The sequence below is a fragment of the Suricata suricatta genome, chromosome 13 (genome assembly GCF_006229205.1).
Source record: "Suricata suricatta isolate VVHF042 chromosome 13, meerkat_22Aug2017_6uvM2_HiC, whole genome shotgun sequence".
NCBI lineage: Eukaryota > Metazoa > Chordata > Mammalia > Carnivora > Herpestidae > Suricata > Suricata suricatta.
In genome coordinates, this window is record NC_043712.1 from 36685407 (window position 1) to 36696081 (window position 10675).

The 10675-nt window shown below is 51.0% G+C and overlaps 1 protein-coding gene across 6 annotated transcripts in view; it reads left to right on the top strand.

Moving 5' to 3' along the window:
• The first annotated feature begins 6 nt into the window (after positions 1-6).
• CNTFR (ciliary neurotrophic factor receptor) overlaps positions 7-10675 on the top strand; it is a 53908-nt gene continuing 43239 nt past the window's right edge. For 3 of the 6 annotated variants that reach the window (XM_029920617.1, XM_029920614.1, XM_029920616.1), the window contains exon 1: positions 7-103. The gene's annotated coding sequence lies outside the window, so the exon portion shown is untranslated. Of the gene's footprint in view, positions 104-7608; positions 7719-10576; positions 10665-10675 lie in introns of those variants that run through there. The other 3 variants (XM_029920613.1, XM_029920612.1, XM_029920618.1) reach the window with 2 other exon arrangements.

The window sequence follows — 10675 nt, forward strand, 5'->3', positions numbered from 1 at the left end:
GCAGTGGGATCCGGCAGCGGTGCTAGCTCCGCGCTCCGTGCCTCGCTCCCTGCCCGGGGTGGTCGAAGGGCGAGGCGCGGAGCCCCGGCGGCCCGAGGGCGCGGTGAGTACTCCGCGGCGGACAGCGCGCGGCCGGACCCTCAGACCCTCGAGCTGACTGACAGACCCGCGGCCCTCGTGCGCGCGGGAAGAGGGAGAGGACACGCGTGGGCCCGCGACCCCGGGGAAGAGAGAAACGGGAAAGTTCAAGGGAAACTTTGCCTGCAAACTCGGGGGCGGGGGCGCGTGAGAAGGGGCCCCCAGCGTCCCGGCGCGTCGGGGGGTTGGGCGTGGTGATGATGGGGGCGGACAATCGGCTGGGGGAAGGTGGCCGAGGCGGATAGTCCTAGCGTCTCTGTTCTCTCACCCCTCAGCAGCGTACGCGGGGTCTGGGAAAATTCCGGAACTGGGGGGTCGTAGTGACCCCCGCGCGCCTGGAGGCGGCTTCCTTCTCCCGCAGAAATCTAGACTTCAAAGCGCCCAGGGGTGTGAACGGACGGTTGCGCGTTTGCTAGTGTATGTGTCCGTGTGAATCCGCGCGTGTGTGTGTGTGTGTGTGTGTGTGTGTGTGTGTGTGTGTCTCGGTGTAAACCTGCCTATGGTTTCCTCGTGAGTCCGCCTGTATCACCGTGTAGTGGGTTTCCTCCAGTGTCTCTTTGTAAGACCTCCTCTGTTGTGTGTTTGTGAGTCCGCTTGTGGTGTATCCCCGTCTCTTTGTGACTCAGCCGGTGTGTGTCTCCTCTAGTGCGGCTCTGTGTGAGCCGGCTTGGGTGTCCCTGTGTTGTTCCGAGTAGTGTATCTCCCCGTGCGTGGGGGCTGGGCCGCGGGGAGGTCACCAGACGGACAGCTCTCCTCCTCAGCTCCTCTCCTCTCCCGAGCCTCTCCTCCTGCGTCTAGTTCTCGCGCTCGCTTGCTCCCTTGGCCCCCTCCCCCCTTCAGTAGCTTCAGGCGGGCAGGACTATTTCACGCCTTGTTGAAAATTCAGGATTTTCTTTCTCTTTCTGTCTAGGCTCTCTCTTTGAGAAGCGTCTGTGTGTGTCTGTGTGGCTGGCAGCTTGTCTGCAACACTAGGTGTGTGTCTGCATGCCACTGTGGGAGTGTGTCTGTAACACTAATTGTTTTGCTTGTAATACTTGGTATGTTTGTGTCTGTGTCACTGGGGGTGTTCATGTGGCTGTAATCATTGAGGTGGGAATTTGAAATGCTGGGTGTGTGTTTGCATTGACAATTGGTGTATGTCCAGAGGGTCTGAAACTGTATTTTTGTGTGTCTAACTGTGGGTGTACCATTGCTTGTATAGGGATGGGACTTGAACAGTTGAATATTCCTATTGCTGCAGGGCTAGCCAGGGCTTGGGGATGGAGGGGGCCTATGTGTCTCAATAAACTATGTCTCTCTCTGTACTGTCAAAACCCACAAAAGTCCTCTGAACTGGTTCTTGGAGTTCATGGTCAAGATTGGTAACATGGAGCTAAGGTTCACACTCCATCAGGGTTAATACACCAAGGATCCTAAACCTTATGCAAAAACTAAGAGTTTAAAGTACACATTCAAGACTTCTTGAGGCTTCTTTGGAATTCATAATTAGATTCACATCAGGACATGTAAATGCATATGGAGATACACTCAGATTCACACTTAAATTCTGGGGCTCATATCCAACTGTACACTTAAGTCCTAGGGTTACATCAGACTCACATTGGGACTCATGCTCACACTTTGATTCACATTAATGTTTTAAGGCTCATAGACTTTCATTGAGACCTAGAGCCCATGCTCAGAATCTCAAGGGCATCCTAGAGTTCACACTTGGATTCACACTTCGACCCTGGACCTCCATTTTGGATTGTCACTTCTATTCTGGGGCTCATAGCCAGAGTCATATTAAGACTAAGGGCTCACACTCAGACTCTCATGGGGGAACCTGGGGCTCCCATTTGAACTCCAGGATTCACACAAGACACTGAGGTTCATAGATTCATCCTTCCATCTTGGAGCTCACACTCAGATTCACACTAGCAAAATTCTCACTTCCATCCTGGGATCACTCAGGGACCCAGTGTTCACACTACAGATGAGCATTCCTGGTGAAAACATTAAACTCACTTCCGTCCTGGGGCTTAAACTCACACTAGACTTTTATATTCCCATGGGGACCCCGGGGTTCACACTTAGAATCACACCCAGTTATTCTTCCATCCTGGGGCTCACATTCAGCCCCAAACTAGGGTTGTGGTGAACTCATAATCAAATACACCCATGCTTTTTTTGATTTATGGTGTAGAGCAGGGCAGTTGGGTAAGCAACAGAAACGGCTACAAGACATGTCCCCTCCAAAGATGGGAAGGAAAGAGGATACATTTTTGGGCATGTCACTCACTTGGGTTATGGACTGATGGAGAGGGTTGTGGAAAACACTCACCCAGTTAAACCTTCTTTTATCTTTCTTTCTGCAAGGAGAGTAGGTTATTATTAGCTTATTGGTAGGAAGATCTGAGTGGCTTTTTCACACAGGAGTGATATATACCCATAGAGTCCCCATGTGCCATGTACAAGCATATCCCCGTTAAATAGTTTTGGGTATTCCCTCTGTGGTAAGGGAATCAGTGTGGGGAAAAAACACTTATGTCCTCCCAAGACAGTTCTCCCATCCCAGTCATCCTTAGTATGGGAAGAGTGTCAAAATTGATTTGGTGAGAGGGTAGACCTCTGACTCCTTTGACCTTTCTAGGGTATTGAATCTCTGATTCTAAGGGAGATCATAGCCTGGATCTATGGTGTGAAGGTAGCTGAAGGAGGAGATTGGACTGAAACCCACCCTCTTTTCTCCTCTGCCCTGGCTGGAGACGGGTAGGGGCCAAGTTATGTTATATCTCACACTGTCTTTTGGAGTGTCTATGGAACTCTTATCTTGTCTCTATAGAATGACCAGCGTTCTCCAGTGTACTCCCGAGAAAAGCAGTAGCCCTGTGGGGGAAGGTTGGGTGAGGTTGTAAACTATGCTGGGATTCCACCTGCCCTGGAGACACTGCTGGGCTTATGTATCCTTCTGCTGTGGAGGTCAGCAAGTTGGGGCTGCTTGAGCTGCATAATCACCCCCTGGGCACCCCAACAGCAGTACAGATCTGGCCCTCAGGCTCAGATGGCTCCGTTGTATCAGCTTCCTGTCCCTGAAGGGGACACATGCTCCCCAGCCCCGCTGTGGGGTGGGGGGGGGTCTTGAAGGACTGGCGTCCTAGTTTCTGCCCCACCATGGTGAGTTGAAGTGTAAATGAATGGAAACATATGGAGCAGATTTTCTTTGAAATGCAGATGGGTTGAGGGGGGGACCACGTGTGCCTGGTTTTGGGGGGGGTGTCCCAGAGAGCAAGGAGGCTGCGAAGAGAGCTGACCCCTCCTCCAGACCCACCGTAGAGTGAAGAGAGTTGGGGAGACCTCAGCTGTGTAAACTGTGGCCCCAGGCTTTAGCTTCCTGTGGGGAGGGGCTAGGGAGGCCAGTAGTCCCTGTGGGCTGAGGGTGCTGAGATCATCACCCTCCTTTACCTCTGTAGAGGGTAAAGAGAGTCCCCAAAGCACAGAGTCATGTTGGGTTGGCGGTCACCAGAGCCAGGAACTCTGGGGGCCAAGAGGTGGAACAGGGAGCTGGGGCAGATGTGGGGAAGAGTTAGATGCTGCTCCTTGCAGAACCAGCTTCTGGAAGCTGGGGATACATCTACAGTGGAAAGGACTGAAGCTAGACTATAATGGTGACTTCTAGTCAGTGCAAGGGCTCATGGGGTTTAGGAATGGATTTAAGAGTCTCAGGAGTTTTTCCAGGCCTGGGATGGTCAGTATGCCACACCATACACTATAATTTTCCCTCACAAAACTCAGCAAAGTTACATAGTTAATTGCCTGTGAGCTCTGTGGGACCCAGGGATTGGGTCTCTCTGCTCACTGCTGTACCCTGCCTCTGGCATACCTGGTACACTTCTTGGTAAGAGGGTGATGTTGAGTAAACAATACATCTTCTTCTTTCTCATCAGACTGAGTGCTCCTTGTGGGCAGGACCATATCCTCAACTGCCAGCATAGTACCCGACACGAATTAGGTGCTCAATAAATGGTGAGGAATGAATTGAGTGGGAGAGACCAGGGGGAGAGGGGACTCTCTGGGGTTTGTGGCTTGAGACCCAGCAGCCAGTATTGTATTACCCTATTTGACTTGAAAGACCCCTGAATGATCTGCAGTCTAGACTAAGAAGGACCTTCTTGTACTCAGGGAAGGTGTACAGAGAATAGGCAGCTTCTTCCTTGAAAAGTTTGGAACTAAGGGAGACTGGGGCAGGGCGATGACTGATTCTGTGGCAGAGGTCAGAGATCACTTCTGTCCTCTCCTCAGCTTTAGGATTTTTCAGGTGGGAAAGTCCTTTTCTCATGTGGTTGTGAGTGTGACCCTTGGTCTCTATAGGTTGGGGTTTCTTGGACTCTAGCCAAGGCAATGGACCCTATCTCTGATACGCTGAAGCTAGGCTCAGAGGTTGTTTAGCTGCTGTGGGCACCACAAACTGTCTATATTGGTTATTAATGTTTGTCTGAGAACACGGGGTTCGGTTCCTAAAAATATCCTGTCCAGCCAGAGCCTGGGAGTTGCTGGTGTGGGCTAGTGTAACAGTGGCTGCATTTTGATAAGATAGACACAGAGCCAGGAGAGACTAGGAGAGTATCTGGAAACTGAGGCATCATGGGCAGGAGATGCAACAGGAGACAGAGCTGTTGTATATGGAACAAAGGTTTATAAAACTAGTGATGCCAGTTCTTCAAATTATGGCAACATTTAGGGTACTCCATTATCTTATATTGTAAAGAATTTCCTTCCTGGAGAGTTTGAAGATACATTTGATATCAGATGTAAAAATTAAGTAATCAGTGGTAACCGTTTCAAGTCCAGCTTCAGGATATTTCAAAATAAGTATGGGACACAGAAAAAATCTTCCCTAAGTAGCCTTTTCTGAGCCACTGCCCCCATCCCTACCTCCTAGAGTCCTAGTGGGGTTCTTGTATACCCCCTTTTGTAGGCCCCCACCTCACTTCTGACTCCCTAGGCCTTTGTGTATCCCCTCTTCCCCAAAGATGGATGCTGCACAGTGGTTCCAAAAAAGGTAAGAAGAGCCTGGCCTCTGAGGGCAGATGCCATATGACCTTAGCCTGTAAGCTGACCTTTCTGGGCCCCTCTGTGAAATCACAGGATGGGGGGGCTGGCCCTGGCCCAGGCTCGGAGAGAAGGCGGTTTTGGCACTCATCCAGGTTCCTGACGTCAATGATTCTCCAAATAATGGAATCAATATTGGGGGGGGGCAAGCGTGAACCAGGCCCCAGCGATTAGAAACAGATCAGCACAAACCCGCAGCTGATTCTGATAGAGCTGCCTTGGAGAGCTAGGGTGGGAGGCCTGGAAGGAGGTGGACCTTGGGGGGCTCAGGAATGGAGGCGGAGCCACCCAGTGTCCAAAGCATGAGGATACACAAGAGACAGAGATTCTGGGTTGGAATGATGCAGTGGGGGCCGCTGAATTAGTTCCTTCCTCCTTTGAGTCTACGGGGTTGCAAAGCTAGGGGAAGTTTGTGAATGGAGACTTCTTTCAGCCAGTGAGTGATAAAGAGCAGGCAAGGGGAGTTTGGAGTTTATCTCTCTGCTTCCTAGACTTGGGCCCCTAGGCCATGTTAAGGGTCACAGGTTATACCTAGGATAGGGGAGAGTGCTGAGTGACACCTAAGGGTCTTTTACTTGGAAGCAGAGGGTATTAATCTAAGATAGATGGGTATTCCCACCTCAGATTGGAAGGAAGTCTGGTCTCTTCCATCAGCTTGTGTTCTTCAGCCTACTAGAAGGCATCAGGTGAGGATGGAGAGGACCATGGGGGTCCTTAAGGGGCTGGTCTGGCGGCAGCTGACAAAAAACAAGAAAGAGGGCTGGGGGAGCAGCTGTAATTATGGGGCATTTATTATTAATCAGATGAAATTGCTGGAACAGCTGGTGTAATGTGTGTAGTGATACAGACTCTGCATGTACCCCCAACATGTGTACATGCACACATACACACAAGCCACACTCAGCCTGAGCCTTGTTTGCTTACACAATTTTTTTTCTTATCAAGGTTAGAGGGCTCTTTTTTTTTTTTTTTTTTTTTTTAGTAATCTCTACATCCAACATGGGGCTCGAATTCACAACCCCAAGATTAACAGTCGCATGTTCTACTGACTGAGGCAGACGTCAAGCCCCTAGAGGGCTCTCTATGTGTGTCTGTGTCTTTTGATGTTGGTGCGTATTTGTCTGTGTTTTTTCATCATGTTTGTACTGTATCTTCCTTTCCCTCTATTGTCTTGTTTCCCAAATGTCTGTTATTCTTTGGCCTGATGTGTGTCTCTCTGTCTCAGACCTCTCCGTCTCCCTCTGTTTGCTTATCTCTTGGTATGTCTGTATCTGGTACCACCATCCATCCTATCTCTAACACCTTATTTTAGTTTGTGGCTATCTCTGTCTAGTTGCATCTTTGGTCAGAGTTAGATGACATGGATGACCCTTTCTCATGGCTGTGTGTTTAGGCACCTGCTTATGCCTTTGGCAGACACATTTCGGACCTGTTTTTTTGGGGGAAGAGGGGAAGTTGGATCCATAGGATCTCTTCTATTAAGTGATTGGGCCCCATTGGAACAGCCCTGAGTACAATGCTAGCTCCCTTATCAGCTACCAGTTGTGGGACTTTGGACAAGGTGCTTTTGTTCTCTGAGCTTCAGTTTCCTCATCTGTAAAATGGAAACAATTAAGTCTAAAATTGTTTTGATGATTCAATACAAAATGTTAAGTACTTATCATGATACCGGACTCATTAAGACTCTGAACAAGTGTGAGCTGTTACTATCGTTAATGGGAAAGGCATTGTGCAGGCAAGAGAGAGAACTGCAGAGGCAAACCAGTATAGCACAAAGGCTTTGGAGCTAGACTTGGACTCAAATCTATGCACTGGAACTCATCAGCCATATGGTCTGAGGCAAGTTACTTAACTTCTCTGAACCTCATTTTTTTCAACTGTCAAATGGGAATAATAATAGAACCTATCTCATGGAGAAGTCATGAGAATTAAATGAGATAATGCATATAAAGTGCTTGACACAGTTCCTGGCATATAACAGATGCTCAATAAATCACAGTGGTGATGAGGAAGAAGATAGTATGATGGTGGGTGTTTTTGCCCTGCTGGTGGCCACATGAGAAAATGTGTGATGTGGAGGTACTTGTGCCTATGAATTGCTTGTCGGGGGACTTTAGATTGTCTCTGGGTATGAGTATGTATCTGTGAATGGTGTTAGGCTAGTTCTGGAATCCTTTTGTCCCTGTGGTTTAGAACCTGAAGTCAACTTGGGATGCTGGAGGGAGTCTGGACTGTCTCAACTTTCCCTTTTCTAGACACTTATCTGTTGCCTGCTTCAGTCTCCCCTTTTCTCAGTAGCATTGTATGGAATGAGTTCTTAGTTGGACTAAGGCTTGTGGGTGCTCTGTGATCTCTGATTTGTACCCTTTGCCCTTCTAGAATCCAGCCTTGTCACATCATCCTGCCCCCTTGGTTTTGGAAGTCTTGGAAAGAGTTGGTCTGGAGAAGGAGGACATTGATGTGCTCAGTGTACAGCCAGTGGTGAAGAGGTATGTGCTGGGGACCCAGATGAGCCAAGTCTGTCTCCAGGTATCAGGCTGGTGCAGTGTGGCTATAGGTTTGGGGTGTGAGTGAAGGAGGGCCTGAGATCCCTTCCTTCTCTTCCTCTGTTCTTCCTCCTGAGGCTTTTCATGCGCCTGTGATAGGCCCACAAAGGGAAAGGGACTTACCTGCAGTCACACAGGCAAGGGCAAAGCCATGTCAGAAAATTGGGTTCTGCACTGAGAGCGCTGAATCCTGGATGTGGGAGTATGTTTCTGTCTCATTGTCAGGCTCCCTCTCTGCCCCAAAAGCATCTCTCTGGCTTGATTAGGGAAGCAGCTGGGCTTGGAGTAGATGGGATGGGGGTCGGAAATTCCAAAATCTTCTGGGGCCAGCCATGGGGCTGGGCTTGACTCTCCCTGCCTTTCATTAAGGCCAGCCAAGGCCCCCGATTGGCAGCCCGGGGTGGGGGCGTCCAAGGAATCAAGGCGGTGAAGCGGAACGGAAGGGCCTATTGTCCAAAACCCGCCAGAGGCCCACAAAGGCCAGCCGGCTTTTCATCTCAGCTCCCAAACAGACTGGTCATTTTCCTGGCCCAGGAGTAGGGGACTGACTGACCCTTCAGAACTAGGACTGGGATGCTTTTGAGGGTGGGGTGGGGTATCCCAGGCTGACACAGGGCCATAAAAGGGACTTAAAATGGAGGTGGGGTTCTAAAGAGAAGGGAGGCTCCAGAAAGCTGTAGAGAGTTAAGTAAGCTTCCAACCCACTGTTCCCACAGGACCTAAGGACACAGGGTAGGGTATCCCATAGAAGTTTGGATTTACACAACAATAGATAATAAATATTTATAGGGGGCACACCTGGGAGGAGTCTCATGGCTTGATGATAAAGTAAGCTACTTCTATGAGGGCACATAATCCTCCCCCACAATTGGGATCACCTTATTGAGTTGGAACAGGGGCTGGAGAAGAGAAGGCTAGTAGTGATTGGGCAAGTAACTGGGCTCCCTGCAGCAGGAGGGACTGAGGCCAGACAGCAGGAAGGACTTCCTGCCAATGAACAGTAGCTCTGATGCCCTGTGTCTCTGGGGATCCCAGAGGATCACAGAGCAGGGGAGCTAGAGAACACCCCTGGGGTTAGTTAAGGGTTAGGCAGCTTCTGTGGGAGCCCGAAGAGGAGGCTGGGAGGGAAGACTTGGCAGTTCTGTCCATCCTCCCTCTACAGTACCTCCAGCATCGCTTTAAAAACAGCTTTTTAATTTAACAAAGTGGATGAAAAACTGTTTTTGGAAATAAAGATATCTGCTGTCTCCCAGGCTAGCACTCAGCTCTTGCTGAGAGCCTCTCTCCAGGTTTCTCCCCACCGCTGGTGGCTCCTTTCCTCTCTCTGTCTCTTTTTTTGTATGTTTCTGCTCTGCGGCCCCCCAGCTTCCCCTTGGCCTCCCATTACCCCCTCCAATATCAGTCTCCCTCAGAGTCTCATCCTCAGTCTCTTATCTATGTGTCTCTACATCTCCTTTTGTCTCTCCTCTCCCAGTCTCTCTTCCAGAGCTTGTCTCTCTCCTGAATCATCTCTGTCTCCCTTCCCCCCCTTCTCCCCCAACCCTTGCTCTAAATGGGTCTATTTAAAACACCCGACGCTGCCAAGTCAGAAAAGCGTCTCCTGATAAAGCGCATTAGGCCGAGGGAGGGAGGAGGAGGGAGGAGGGAGCAGGGAGCAGCGGGCGGATGGATTGATCCAAGCCCGTAACCCCATTAATCAGGCATCATGGATCCTCCTCCCTCCCCCAGCTTCAGCCCCTTCTGAGCTAAAAGCCCCTTAAATATTTATCACCCCTCCCCCCATGGGGTGAAGGGAGGGGTGTGTGGCCCTTGGTGTGAGCATCTCCGGCTGCTTGGTGCTCCCCACTGTGTGTTTACACATGTGCACATGTGCTCATAGGTGCATGCATGGATGTGCATACCTAACTGGCCCAGGGCCCATCTTGTCCCCCTTCACCTCCCACCATGGAGTAGTCTGGTTCTTTGGGTAGCCCCTAGGGGACCCTGGGAATCTGGCCTGGTTCTTGCCTCTCTTAAAGAGTTGGGCATGTAGAGTAGGGAGATCTTTGGGGTCAATTGAGGGTCCTTATGCCCTCCAAAGTGCAGTAACTGGAAGATTGGGTGGCATTGCACTATTATTCTCAGAGGTCCAGAAGGTGAGCTGGGGTTCAATGTCCAGATTCCCACAAATTTTCAGAGAAAGAAGTAACCTAGGGAATAGAATTGGGGACTCCATGCTCCTAAAGTGCTGGAAGGTAACTTGGAAGGCTGGCTGAAGTTTCCCCTTTATCCTCAAAAGGCAGGAATGTGACCTGGATGTAGGTTGGGCGCCTATCATTATCCTTAGAAATTTAGTAACCGTGAGGTGGGCTTGGGTGGGGGTCGCTATCACCCCCAGAGAGTAGGAAGGTGGCCACTCTCTGGGGGTGATGGGACTGTGTCCCACATCTCACGGCTTATTGGTCTCCCCTGGCTACAGAGGTCAGTCAACCCTGAGACAGGCAGGGGTCCGCCCGAGTTGGCCAGAGGCAACTCCGCCCTGAGCGGGGGAAGGGAGGCCTGAGCTGCTCTGGGTGTGAGGAGGAGCCGCGGCTCAGAGCCGAGGGTCCTTTTCCCCTCCCCTCCCCCAGCATCAAGTGCCACATCTCCTCCTGACTCAGACAATTAGATTCAAAGGATGACCTCACTGCCTGCCGTCCCTCACTCGCTCCCTCTGCTAGCTCGCCTCGCTCGCTCGCGGCGCGCTCCTTCCTCCCCTCCTCCCGGCCCGCTCGCCGCCTCGCTTGCTCGCTCGCTGGCTCGCTCACAGCTCGGGCCGGCCCCTAGCCTGCCCGCCCGTCCGGAGTCGCGGTGTTGCTGGGGGCTCCTGCCCTCGGGCCGGCCCGGGCCTCCTGGGCCCGAGCCCCGGGCGCCCGATGCCC